At 41.9% G+C, this 13340-nt stretch overlaps 1 protein-coding gene across 1 annotated transcript in view; it reads left to right on the top strand.

The window, feature by feature from the left end:
- Window positions 1-13340, top strand: part of PRKAR2B (protein kinase cAMP-dependent type II regulatory subunit beta) — a 193362-nt gene that overhangs the window by 72301 nt on the left and 107721 nt on the right. The gene's annotated exons all lie outside the window — the stretch shown is intronic.

The raw sequence follows: 13340 nt of genomic DNA, 5'->3' as shown, positions 1-13340 counted from the left end.
CGGATCAGTCGTCCTGGCCCCTTTGCAGAGAAACAGCCCCAAGCATGATGTTTCCACCACCATGCTTTACAGTAGGTATGGTGTTTGATGGATGCAACTCAGTATTCTTTTTCCTCCAAACATGACAAGTTGTGTTTCTACCAAACAGTTCCAGTTTGGTTTCATCAGACCATAGGACATTCTCCCAAAACTCCTCTGGATCATCCAAATGCTCTCTAGCAAACTTCAGACGGGCCCGGACATGTACTGGCTTAAGCAGTGGGACACGTCTGGCACTGCAGGATCTGAGTCCATGGTGGCGTAGTGTGTTACTTATGGTAGGCCTTGTTACATTGGTCCCAGCTCTCTGCAGTTCATTCACTAGGTCCCCCCGCGTGGTTCTGGGATTTTTGCTCACCGTTCATGTGATCATTCTGACCCCACGGGGTGGGATTTTGCGTGGAGCCCCAGATCGAGGGAGATTATCAGTGGTCTTGTATGTCTTCCATTTTCTAATTATTGCTCCCACTGTTGATTTCTTCACTCCAAGCTGGTTGGCTATTGCAGATTCAGTCTTCCCAGCCTGGTGCAGGGCTACAATTTTGTTTCTGGTGTCCTTTGACAGCTCTTTGGTCTTCACCATAGTGGAGTTTGGAGTCAGACTGTTTGAGGGTGTGCACAGGTGTCTTTTTATACTGATAACAAGTTTAAACAGGTGCCATTACTACAGGTAATGAGTGGAGGAAAGAGGAGACTCTTAAAGAAGAAGTTACAGGTCTGTGAGAGCCTGAAATCTTGATTGTTTGTTTCTGACCAAATACTTATTTTCCACCATAATATGCAAATAAAATGTTAAAAAAACAGACAATGTGATTTTCTGGATTTTTTTTCTCAGTTTGTCTCCCATAGTTGAGGTCTACCTATGATGTAAATTACAGACGCCTCTCATCTTTTTAAGTGGTGGAACTTGCACTATTGCTGACTGACTAAATACTTTTTTGCCCCACTGTATATATATATATATATATATATATATGTCAGTAGACACATTTATGTATATATATTAACATTTCATCCAGCGCGATGTAGCAGAAAGCCGGTAATTCAATTACCGGCTTTTGCTTTCTCCTTCCTAAACCCGACATGATATGAGACCTGGTTTACATACAGTAAACCATCTCATATCACCATTTTTTTTGCATATTCCACACTACTAATGTTAGTAGTGTGTCTATGCAAAATTTGGCCGTTCTAGCTAGTAAATAAAGGGGTTAAATGGCGGAAAAAATTGGCGTGGGCTCCCGCACAATTTTCTCCGCCAGAGTAGTAAAGCCAGTGACTGAGGGCAGATATTAATAACCTGGAGAGGGTCCATGGTTATTGGCCCCCCCTGGCTAAAAACACCTGCCCCCAGCCACCCCAGAAAAGGCACATCTGGAAGATGCGCCTATTCTGGCACTTGGCCACTCTCTTCCCATTCCCGTGTAGCGGTGGAATATGGGGTAATGAAGGGTTAATGCCACCTTGCTATTGTAAGGTGACATTAAGCCAAATTAATAATGGAGAGGCGTCAATTATGACACCTATCCATTATTAATCCAATACTAGTAAAGGGTTAAAAAAATACACAAACACATTTTTCAAAATTATTTTAATGAAATAAAAACAAAGGTTGTTTTAATATTTTATTGAACGCCCAATCCAATCACTGAAGACCCTCGTTCTGTAACAAAAAAAACATAATAAACCAACAATATCCTTACCGTCCGCAGATCTGTAAAGTCCAACGATGTAAATCCATCTGAAGGGGTTAAAATATTTTGCAGCCACGAGCTTTGCTAATGCAAGGTTGCTCATGTCTGCAAAACCCCGGAGAATGTAGGTAAAGTAGGTCAATGACCTATATTTACCTGAATTTGCGGTGAGGCGCCCTCTGCTGGCTGTTCCTAGATCGTGGGAACTTTCCTAGAAAGCTCCCTGGCTCGAGTTCATATGAGGACAACCAGCAGAGGGCGCCCCAGCCCTAGCTAGAACGGCCAAATTTTGCATATACACACTACTAACATTAGTTAGCCTTGAAAGGCTTGAAAAAGGCTCAGTGAGCCGAAACGTCGCGCAGTGATGTGGGTCGATTAAAACTACATCTTTTTTCACCTGAAACTTTTGGAGTGCTGCCTTCATTTTTACTATTTGGTATATATATATATATAATATATATATATATATATATACATACCTATTCTATGTGTACACATTTATTTTACCTATTTTATTCTAAGCTGTCAGTGTGATTTTACTGTACACCGCACTGAATTACCGGCTTTTCTCTCTAACAGCGCTGCGTATTCCTCGCAAGTCACACTGCTGGTCTGTGTGTGATCCGTATTTTTGAGGCTTCCATAGACTTTCATTGACGTTTTATTTGCGCAATACGGTGACAAACGCAGCATGCTGCGATTTTCTACGGCCGTAGAAAGCCGTATAATACTGATCAGTTTAATACGGCAGATAGGAGCAGGGGCATAGAGAATAATTGTGCCGTATGTTTTGCGAGTTTTACGGACGTAGTTTCTGCGCTCTTACGTCCGTAAAACTCGCAAGTGCGAAGCCGGCCTTAGTCTTGAGTAAATTCAGAGCAGGTCTACAAGAATAATATAAAAAATTGGAGTCTGGCTCAACAGGACTGGATTTTCTTTTTCTTTTTCTTTTTCAAAAGAAAATATGGTGCATACAAAAAAAAATGTACATGGTCGTAGTCCACAAGCCTACATGTATCAGGGGTATTCTCATCTTGCACATTTACGTCATATAGAGATGTGAATTCCACTAATCAGATCTGCGTGTATCTTTAGTACCAGGCCCTGATGTCCGCCGCTTATAGCCAAGAAATGGTATAATACCCAATAATTTCTGTAGAATTCCCTTAAAGGGAACCCAAACTCCATTAACCAGCAGACATAGGGTTAATCTGTCAGGTAATTGCGTTCTAGTGTTGTCCGACCACCTGACTGAAAGTGTGGCTAATGGGTGAAAAGGAACTTTATTTCTCCCAGCAGCCTCCGGCTATCAGTCATGGAGACACACATGGGGCAGCCACAGTCACCCTTTGCATACTGTGAGTGGCTGCTGTAAGAATGCCACAACATTGGAAAACACCACTCCAGTGTGTGTTTTTTTATTTCACCAGTGCTATCACTGTTCCCTGCCCCTAGTAATATTCTTAGGGCAGCACGGTGGCTTAGGCTACGTTCACATTAGCGTTCCGCTAATGTGCGTCGCTGTTGCGTCGGCGACGCAGCGGCGACGCGCCCCTATGTTTAACATGGGGGACGCGTGTGTTTTTTTTGTTGCATTTTCCGACACGTGCGTCGTTTCCGACGCTAGCGTCGGACGCAAGAAAATGCAACAAGTTGCATTTTTCGTGCGTCCGATTTTCATCAAAAAACGCAGCGTTTTTGCGTGCGTTTGCGCGCGTTGCGTCGCCGACGCAGCGGCGCGCAACGCTAATGTGAACGTAGCCTTAGTGGTTAGCACTGGAGTCCTGGGTTCAAATCCCACCAAGGACAACATCTGCAAGGAGTTTGTATGTTCTATCCGTGTTTGCATGTTTCCTCCCACATACCAAAGACATACTGATAGGGAATTTAGATTGTGAGTCCCATCGGGGACAGCGATGGTAATATGTGCAAACTGTAAAGCGCTGCAGAATATGTTAGCGCTATATAAAAATAAAGATTATTATTATTTACTTGCCAGCCTCTGTCTTTTTCTGTTATCGGCACGGCTCTAGACCTTATGACCTGCCGGATCGCTCCAGTGTTTGCTGTGAGCCAGAAAAAGGCCCCCATAGCCTTGTTTTGAGAGCTTGTGACCGTTACCTCTGGTTTCCCGTCAGTCAGAAGTTACAGTCACAAAATGGTGGATTGGGTCGGGAAGAGCAGAATACGGCGGCTGGTAAGTATATTACTAGAGGCAAGGAACTTAGATTAGTGCCATCATGCCAGTGCTAAGATGAAAAAAAATGCTGGAGCGGTACCACAACTGACAGCTCGCTTTGCAGTGCATCTGAGCATCTGAGAACCATTCTTGATATGCCGGTCCTATTGGTGCGATCCGCACCTACTACATATTTATGGCATATTATGTTGATATGTCATGACTATACGAGATAGAAATACTCCTTTGAGGGTGATTTTTTACTGATGGCAGATCTAGGTTCCACAGCAGTGTATAGTACAATATATGTGGGTGAGGTCAGTTCATGGCAGGAAAAGCAGCAGTTTGTGAAGGAAGCCTAAATCAATTTTCCTAGGAAATAAAAGGTAACTTTCTGCCAATACATGTGTCATAGGCGAACTGAGGAAAAAAATAATGAAATGGGGTCACTAAAGGGCAATTTTACACAGGACACCATTCATGGTAAGGCCGGCCCTGGCTAGGGAATGCAATAATCATTCCACAGATTGCGTCCATTGTGCGGACCACTGCATTCATGCCACAATGTTATACATTTGGTTAGAACTTGCCGTTTGATAACAATTTGGAAGATCGTCCCTAATCTTTGTCCACGTGCTCTTTCATATATAGATGATGAAAAGTGAAAATTGTTCTTATGGAAAGCGTCAGGCATCTGATCTGTCATTTTCTGAAAGGCATCTGTGTAGGGTTTCTTTTTAAAGAACCTGACGTCAGACCTTATGTTACTAGTTTACAACTTTGCATGTTTGACTTTGCTGCTATACAAATAATACTGTAGGAATTTATTGGACCAGATTTCTTCCACTAAAGCTAGGTTCACATTGCGTTAGGGCAATCTGTTAAGCGCATAGCGCTAGCGGATTGCGCTAACGCAATGTTTCTTTTTGGTCCGCGTTCGCCGACCCCGCTAGCGCAGATCCCCAATCTGCGCTAGTGAGGACCAGACCTCGGACGCGCCTCAGACGCTGCAAGCAGCGTCCGAGGTCCGTCACAAAAGAACGGCACATCGCTAGCGCGTGTCGAAAATGGCACGCGCTAGCGATGCACTACAGGCAGAAATAACATTGCTGTCAATGGGTGCGCTAACGAACCCGTTGCACAGCGTTAATTGCGACATTTTCGCTGTGCAACGCTGTCCGTTAGCGTTAACTCATTAACGCAATGTCAACCTAGCCTAATCCTGTTTACATTTTGTTTTGTTTTAAAAGAAAGTGTCATCCTTACTTACTCTACAATGTATGAAATGGTATTGGTTGCTATTGCTCCATTGCTCTACTTGTGGACTCATGTGTCCACTAGAAGACATTAGCTAGTCATCAGTGCCAAACAGCTTTTATAGTTTTCCAAATTGGTATATTTAAAGGGAATCTGTTACTAGGTTTTTGCTGTATAATTTGAGAGCAGTATAATGTAGAGGCCGAGAGCCTGATTCCAGCGATGTGTGATAATCTGCTCATAAAACAATGATTTTATTAAGACTATCACTTGAAGACTAGGTGTCTCCTGCCTACTAGTAAACTGCTCTTTATAATCCCGCCCTGTTTTTTTTAGATTGCTTTATAATTAAAATCTTTTTATTAACTGATTTTTTTTTGTGGTCCATTCATTCTGGTAAACTTTAGAAAACTGTGATTTTTTTTAATGTGAATTGGAACATGAGTCTACATAGATGCTTAGCAGGACAGTCATCAGAACAATATAGGAATGACCATGGCCAATTTGTTACATGTAAATGGCCAACACCTAACTTTCACCTGTCCTCCACCATTGCATGAGACATAATTTCACTTATGTTATTTAACAAGTGCAAATTATTAGTTAATTACATGGGACCCATCTATGTTGTCAATTTCTGCCACCCTTCTACTGTTGATCGGTTGACATGACTTACCAAATGTCCGTATTACAATTACGGCACAAAACCGGGGACTAGTCTTCGACTTTTTCAAGTGCAATGACCCGCCCCATTGTACCTCCAGCTTAATTTGCATATGGTTTCCATGGCATACAGTGCCTTGCGAAAGTATTTGGCTCCCTGGAACTTTTCAACCTCTTCCCACAATTTTTGCTGAAGAATCAACAACAAGTGGAACACAATTGTGAAGCTGAACGAAATGTATTGGTTATTTTAAATTTTTGTGGCAATTCAAAAACTGAAAAGTGGGGCGTGCAATATTATTCGGCCCCTTTACTTTCAGTGCAGCAAACTCACTCCAGAAGTTCATTGTGGATCTCTGAATGATCCAATGTTGTCCTAAATGCCTAATGATGATAAATATAATCCACCTGTGTGTAATCAAGTCTCCGTATAAATGCACCTGCTCTGTGATAGTCTCAGGGTTCTGTTTGAAGCACAGAGAGCATCATGAAGACCAAGGAACACAACAGGCAGGTCTGTGATACTGTTGTGGAGAAGTTTAAAGCCGGATTTGGATACAAAATGATTTCCAAAACTTTAAACATCCCAAGGAGCACTGTGCAAGTGATCATATTGAAATGGAAGGAGTATCATACCACTGCAAATCTACCAAGACCCGGCTGTCCCTCTAAACTTTCATTTCAAACAAGGAGAAGACTGATCAGAGATGCATCCAAGAGGCCCATGATCACTCTGGATGAATCGCAGAGATCTACAGCTGAGGTGGGACAGTCTGTCTATAGGACAACAATCAGTCATACACTGCACAAATCTGGCCTTTATGGAAGAGTGGCAAGAAGAAAGCCATTTCTCAAAGATATCCATAAAAAGTGTAATTTAAAGTTTGCAACAAGCCACCTGGGAGACACACCAAACATGTGGAAGAAGGTGCTTTGGTCAGATGAAACCAAAATCAAACTTTTTGGCAACAATGCCAAACGATATGTTTGGCATAAAGGCAACACAGTTCATCACCCTGAAAACACCATCCCCACTGTCAAATGTGGTGGCAGCATCATGGTTTGGGACTTCTTTTCTTCAGCAGGGACAGGGAAGATGGTTAAAATTGATGGGAAGATGGATGGAGCCAAATACAGGACCATTCTTGAAGAAAACCTGTTGGAGTCTGCAAAAGACCTGAGACTGGGATGGAGATTTGTCTTCCAACAAGATCCCAAACATAAAGCAAAATCTACAATGGAATGGTTTATAGATAAACGTATCCAGGTGTTAGAATGGCCAAGTCAAAGTCCAGACCTCAATCCAATCGAGAATCTGTGGAAAGAGCTGAAAACTGCTGTTCACAAACGATCTCCATCAAACCTCACTGAGCTCGAGCTGTTTGCCAAGGAAGAATGGGCAAGAATTTCAGTCTCTCAATGTACAAAACTGATAGAGACAAACCCCAAGCGACTTGCAGCTGTAATCGCTGGCGCAATAAAGTATTAAGTTAAAGGGGCCGAATAATATTGCACGCCCCACTTTTCAGTTTTTTAATTTCCACAAAAATGTAAAATAACCATTAAATTTTGTTCAACTTCACAATTGTGTTCCACTTGTTGTTGATTCTTCACAAAAAAATTACATTTGGTATCTTTATGTTTTAAGCATGATATGTGGGAAAAGGCTGAAAAGTTCCATGGGGCCAAATACTTTCTCAAGGCACTGTATCTCTCATGACTCACACATCATATCTCCACAAAAATATTTTTACTTGGGGACACACACCTAAACATGTACAATTACTTCCAAAAATGGAAAATTTGCTGACAGGTTCGCTTTAGAAAAAAAGACAAAACACACAAAAGAATAAAAACAAAAAACAGTGTTCATATGCAATTGGTAAACACCACAGAAAAAAACAGGCAAAGTGCTTACCTGTCCAGGCCTCAAATCCAATGCACTATCATGGTGCAGTGGGCCCAAGTAAAGATGGCGACTACACAGGTGCGGTAATACCAATCTGACAGCCAGCCTACAATCAGGGATACGCCGTTTGACACACCAGTGCAAATAAATAATCTGCAGCAGTGTTCACACAGAGTATGCACAGCATCTGGATCATAGCCTATTAATAACGCCCTGTGGCGGGCTGCCCAGTGCTAACTGTAATGCGTCCGTGTGAACAGAGGCCACAGTCCACAAAGCCATCAGGGCCCAACTGCACCCCGAAAAGTAAAAATAAATAAAGTGCACAACAAAAACATATCAAAATATGTAAGGTATTAGTTAATATTATGTAAGCTGGCAACCCACGTCACGGGTCCTTACGCTCGCCAGTCCTACTCTGCAATTGGTAGACAACATGCACCTTGGAATGCTGTGAAGCAGAATATTGTCATCTTTATTTTTTCTGTGTATTACCATTGGTCAAGGACATTATGTTATTTCCTTCTTTGAGGACTAGCAAATAATACTTGCTGGAGTATATGGTTTAATATCATATTTTTTATTAGGGAAAAAAAAGAAAGTTGTGCTCCTCATCAATCAGAATAATGAGACAAGATATTTAAAAATTTACTCTAACCTGTAAAATGTTTTACAAGCAGCTTAAAATGATCTAAAATAACAAAGCAATAATACGCACCTTTCTAATCCTTCCTGCCGTTCCTTATCTTCCTCTGGCCTCCTCCGTTACCTGGTTCTTACCCTGATATTCCCTTTCAGGACTACTTTGATTGTGCCTATCAGATCTCTTTAAATGGTTGTCTTTTTAATTATTTTGTGTGGTTTGATTTATTTTTTGGGTATGGTTTTATTAGAATAGTTAATAAATTACATCATTAGTTTACCGACCCAATGGTAAATCCAGTTTCGGGGCAGGAAAGGTGTTCATCTACTTTTCTTCCCCAGCTTGTGTACTATCTAAATTGCTGCTTTATAGCCACCCTTGAGCTTCCATCACATGCTGAGACTGAGCTCTGTGAAGTTATTGCTGATTACTATGACTAAAGGCCCCTTCACATTAAGCGACGCTGCAGCGATACCGACAACGATCCGGATCGCTGCAGCGTCGCTGTTTGGTCGCTGGAGAGCTGTCACACAGACCGCTCTCCAGCGACCAACGATGCCGGTAACCAGGGTAAACATCGGGTAACTAAGCGCAGGGCCGCGCTTAGTAACCCGATGTTTACCCTGGTTACCTTCCTAAAAGTAAAAAAAACAAACACTACATACTTACCTACCGCTGTCTGTCCCCGGCGCTGTGCTCTGCACTCCTCCTGTACTGTCTGTGTGAGCACAGCGGCCGGAAAGCAGAGCGGTGACGTCACCGCTCTGCTTTCCGGCTGACCGACGCTCACAGCCAGTACAGGAGGAGTGCAGAGCACAGCGCTGGAGGACAGACAGCATTAGGTAAGTATGTACTGTTTGTTTTTTTTACTTTTAGGAAGGTAACCAGGGTAAACATCGGGTTACTAAGCGCGGCCCTGCGCTTAGTTACCCGATGTTTACCCTGGTTACCAGTGAAGACATCGCTGGATCGGTGTCACACACGCCGATCCAGCGATGTCCACGGCAGATCCAGCGACGAAATAAAGTTCTGGACTTTCTTCAGCGACCAACGATCTCCCAGCAGGGGCCTGATCGTTGGTCGCTGTCACACATAACGATTTTATTAACGATATCGTTGCTACGTCACAAAAAGCAACGTTATCGTTAACAATATCGTTATGTGTGAAGGTACCTTAAGCTACACAGAGATCCTACATTTTGTCCTAGCAGCTGGAGTTGTTGATAGCATAGTAGTGCTTCTTAATGAAGAGCTGCTGTACTATAAGGAAGTGGTTTGTGGATGCGCTCATGTCCTAACCTTACCAGATACCCAGTTTTTAACATTGTGTAAATTAAATGGGAACTGTACTTTTAATAAACTTTGTATCAATCCATAGAACTGGGGAATATAGAAAACTTTGTAATACTTCTTAGCAGAGAAATCTCCTTTTTCGCCACTTATGAGCCTCTTCTTCCCCCATCTACTAAACTCATCACCCTCCCTGAATCTACTTGTATCCACTTTGCTTAGGTCAAGACAGACTGCCAACATAGTGAGGTGTCAGGTTACACCTTCTATTATACGCTATGAAGAGTGGAGGAGGAGTAAGCAGTACAGTGAGAAAACAAGCAGAGGGATACACAGAAAGACCATGTTGAGCTTTCTAACAATACTTTTACCTCCACCCAAAGCTGGATTTACATCTACACATAGTACTACATTGACATTTTCTCCATGCTGAAGCAAATTAAAAGACATAGTCTGCATGAGGAGAGACTTATGAGAATGCAAGGTACAATACATATAATAGCTAGAAATAGTGTTATTCCTCATGTACACACTTATGACAATAGGATAGCCTATTCTGAAAGGTTATATGAAAGTATTGTTCCCCTTTAAGTAACATATAATAGACCTATTGGGATATTTTCAGTATCACTTATACGGTGGAGTTTACTGATCATCAGCCAATATTCACAGTAAGGATGATATTCCAAAAGTGACACTGATATTAATGAGTTTGCCTCTTGAAGACCGCTCAAGCCCATATGAGCTATTGGGGCGTATAGATGTCATAGAGCCAGATCAGCAGAACTGATAGTCACTTTGTAAGACTGGCTTCCATTCTTGAGGACTTGAGATGTACTTGTAGTACATAGTTGCCCTTTCATCTAAAAGTCGGCCATGTGATAAAACATTCTTTTGCCATGGCTGTTCCCAGGAACCTCCGTTTACTGGCAGTGGGACGCAGGTTGATTAGGTGATTGCCCAGCTTGTTACATTTGGAATTGTATCTAATGAGATGAGACAACTGCTTTTGTACAAATATGACATTTTCTACAGAGCTGACAAACTAGTGCTCTCCCCTACTACCTGATGTAAGGATTTCTTTTCATGGCCTTGAATGACAGAAAAGACAATCAGCGCACAGATTGATATGGCCCAAATGAGAGACAAAAGTGCCAAACTGCAGATTTCCATGATTCAAAGCAAAAGCGTGCAATGTCTCTTTGTTTTTACCGTGCATTCACAGATAAGAAGGACAAGGTTAGAAGAATATATAATACCACCAGATACTTTATATTTAGAGAGGTTTTTACAGAAATACTGGCAAGAGTGACGCTCCAGCATTAGGAGACCATGTAATTACTAAGCTACCTAGAATCATACATCAAAAACACAAGAAAAATCTGATCTTATAACTGCTAAACCAGGGTCGTACCTAAAATCATAGGGCCCTATAGTAACAGGTCTGATTAGGCCTTCCCCCTAAGTTATTACCATATTTAGCGGGTCTTGGATCTGTTTATCTAGGCGGTCTTGTGCCTGTAGCTATGAAGTCAGCTCCAGGACATAGTATACCTGGCAGACGCCTTCCAACATGTGACTGCTCATCCCACCAGCTTTGCCAGTGCTTCTATTCACTACTTACTGCTCATTGAGTGCCAAGTAGATGGCAAAAGAGAAGACAAAGATGAACCGCTTCTCCTTAGGGTTCCCGTTGTATCAAACCAGACCTGTTCCTCTCCGCAAGAGCATTACAGATGTCACTCCAGACTCAGGACCCAAACTGCCAGGTGGCGGTCTCGGGAATGGGCCTGAGACGGTCGGACCAGTAAGATCTTAATGGGTCTCTTATCGGATCTGCATTTATCGGGGAACCCGGTCTGCATTGTGTGATAATTGTGGGATCTGCTGTTGTTTAGGGTCTATATTTATTCGGTGGTAAGTAGTAATTTAGGGTTTCTGATCTGAGTTCTGTTTTGATTTTGGGTTGTACTTGTGACTCAATGCCTTACGTTTGGGGGATGCCCTATAACGATGGGCAGAACTGAAAGAGGTATTCCCACCTCCAAGATCCTATCCCAATATGTATTTCTTCAGATTTGCTATGTTGCTTACCCCATATAGGGCATTTCAGTAGCTTAGGTATCCATGGTTATGACCACTAAGAGCTGTCTAAGGCCGGGGTCACACACAACGTATAAAAAAACGGTCCGTTTTTGACGGACGAGAATCGCACAAATGTTACCAAAACAGTGATCCGTGTGCAGTGCGAGGATGCGATTTTCTCGCATCCAATGATCCGTGTGACATCCGTGTGACATCCGTATGGCGTCCGTATGGTGAGATTTTCTCACACACTTGCAAAATGAGCAAATAATGGCTGAGCCTTTCCTGTCACCTGCCCAATGCCTGAGAATTTCTCGCAAGTCACACTGATGGTCCGTGTGCTGTTCTATTTTTTCTCACCCCCATAGACTTTCATTGGCGATTCTCGGCCGAGAAACGCTGACAATCGCAGCATGGTGCGATTTCACTCGGATCCTGAATACGGCCGAGAAAATATCGGATGATGGGAGCTGCCCCATAGATTAACATTGGGACGAGTGCTATGTGATTTTTTATCGCATTGCACTCGTCCGTATTACGGTCTAGTGTGACCCCGGCCTAACTGTCACTATATGAGTGGTCATAACCATGGATACCCAAGGTCCTGCAATGCCTGCACATGAGGAAAGAGACATAGCGAATCAGAAGAACTATACTACATTTTTAATTGGAAGCATTTGCTAATATTTTAATTATTATTATACCTACTACATATTGGGATAGGATCTTGGAGATGGGAATACCCCCTTTAAGGTCAAAATTGTTTGTGCTAAATGCGTTGATTTTCAGAATTGACATGAAATCCCAAATTCTCACTCCCATTTTGATAGAAGGATTACGTCACATTTAGCTAGAAAACTTTGTAGCATTCACTTGATGCAAGTAAACATATAATGGTATCCGTTTGCATACAGTTGACACAAGTTTAATAAATCCTTTTTTTTAAAAAAAAAAATTAATATATATTCTAAGGGGCACTAAATATTGCACTCATATTCTTCAATCATTCCTTATAACATCTTTTTTGAGATATTTTGATCGGCTCCACTTCTAAAGAATGCTTGAAAAAGCGATCACAAAGCATTAAAACGTATCTTCTTATTTATTTCTATGTGAAAAAAACAACTTGCTGTTCATAAGTTCAGGATTTTGGGTTTCTTTTTAAACACTTCAGGCTTTCAAAAACTTCTAGTGGGAGAAAGAAATTGGGCGTCAATTCTTTGAAGTGGTGTTTGATGGAAAACACTAAATACTAGGCCCTAAGTAAAAAGCTGCAGAAAAAATGCTTCAAGAAAAAAACTTCTCTCTTCTAAAAGACTTCAGGAAACGAAAACTCAGTCAAAAACTTGTCCAAAAAAGGAGTTTTCCTAAAGCGTTTTCAACTAGAAAACTCAGTTTTTGACCACCAGAGAAAACGTCAGTGTGAACGTGCCCAACTGTATGGAAAAACATAGCAACATCTACAACATGTCAATTTATGCGAAGATGCGAAGCAGATTTCACATTTTGCAATGTAAAGTAGAATTTCCTCAACAAAATCTCAGTGGTTTTTGTCACTGCAGATTTCATTACTGATTT

Source organism: Ranitomeya imitator, chromosome 4, assembly GCF_032444005.1.
Source record: "Ranitomeya imitator isolate aRanImi1 chromosome 4, aRanImi1.pri, whole genome shotgun sequence".
Taxonomy (NCBI): domain Eukaryota; kingdom Metazoa; phylum Chordata; class Amphibia; order Anura; family Dendrobatidae; genus Ranitomeya; species Ranitomeya imitator.
This window is presented reverse-complemented; position numbering and strand designations above follow the sequence as displayed.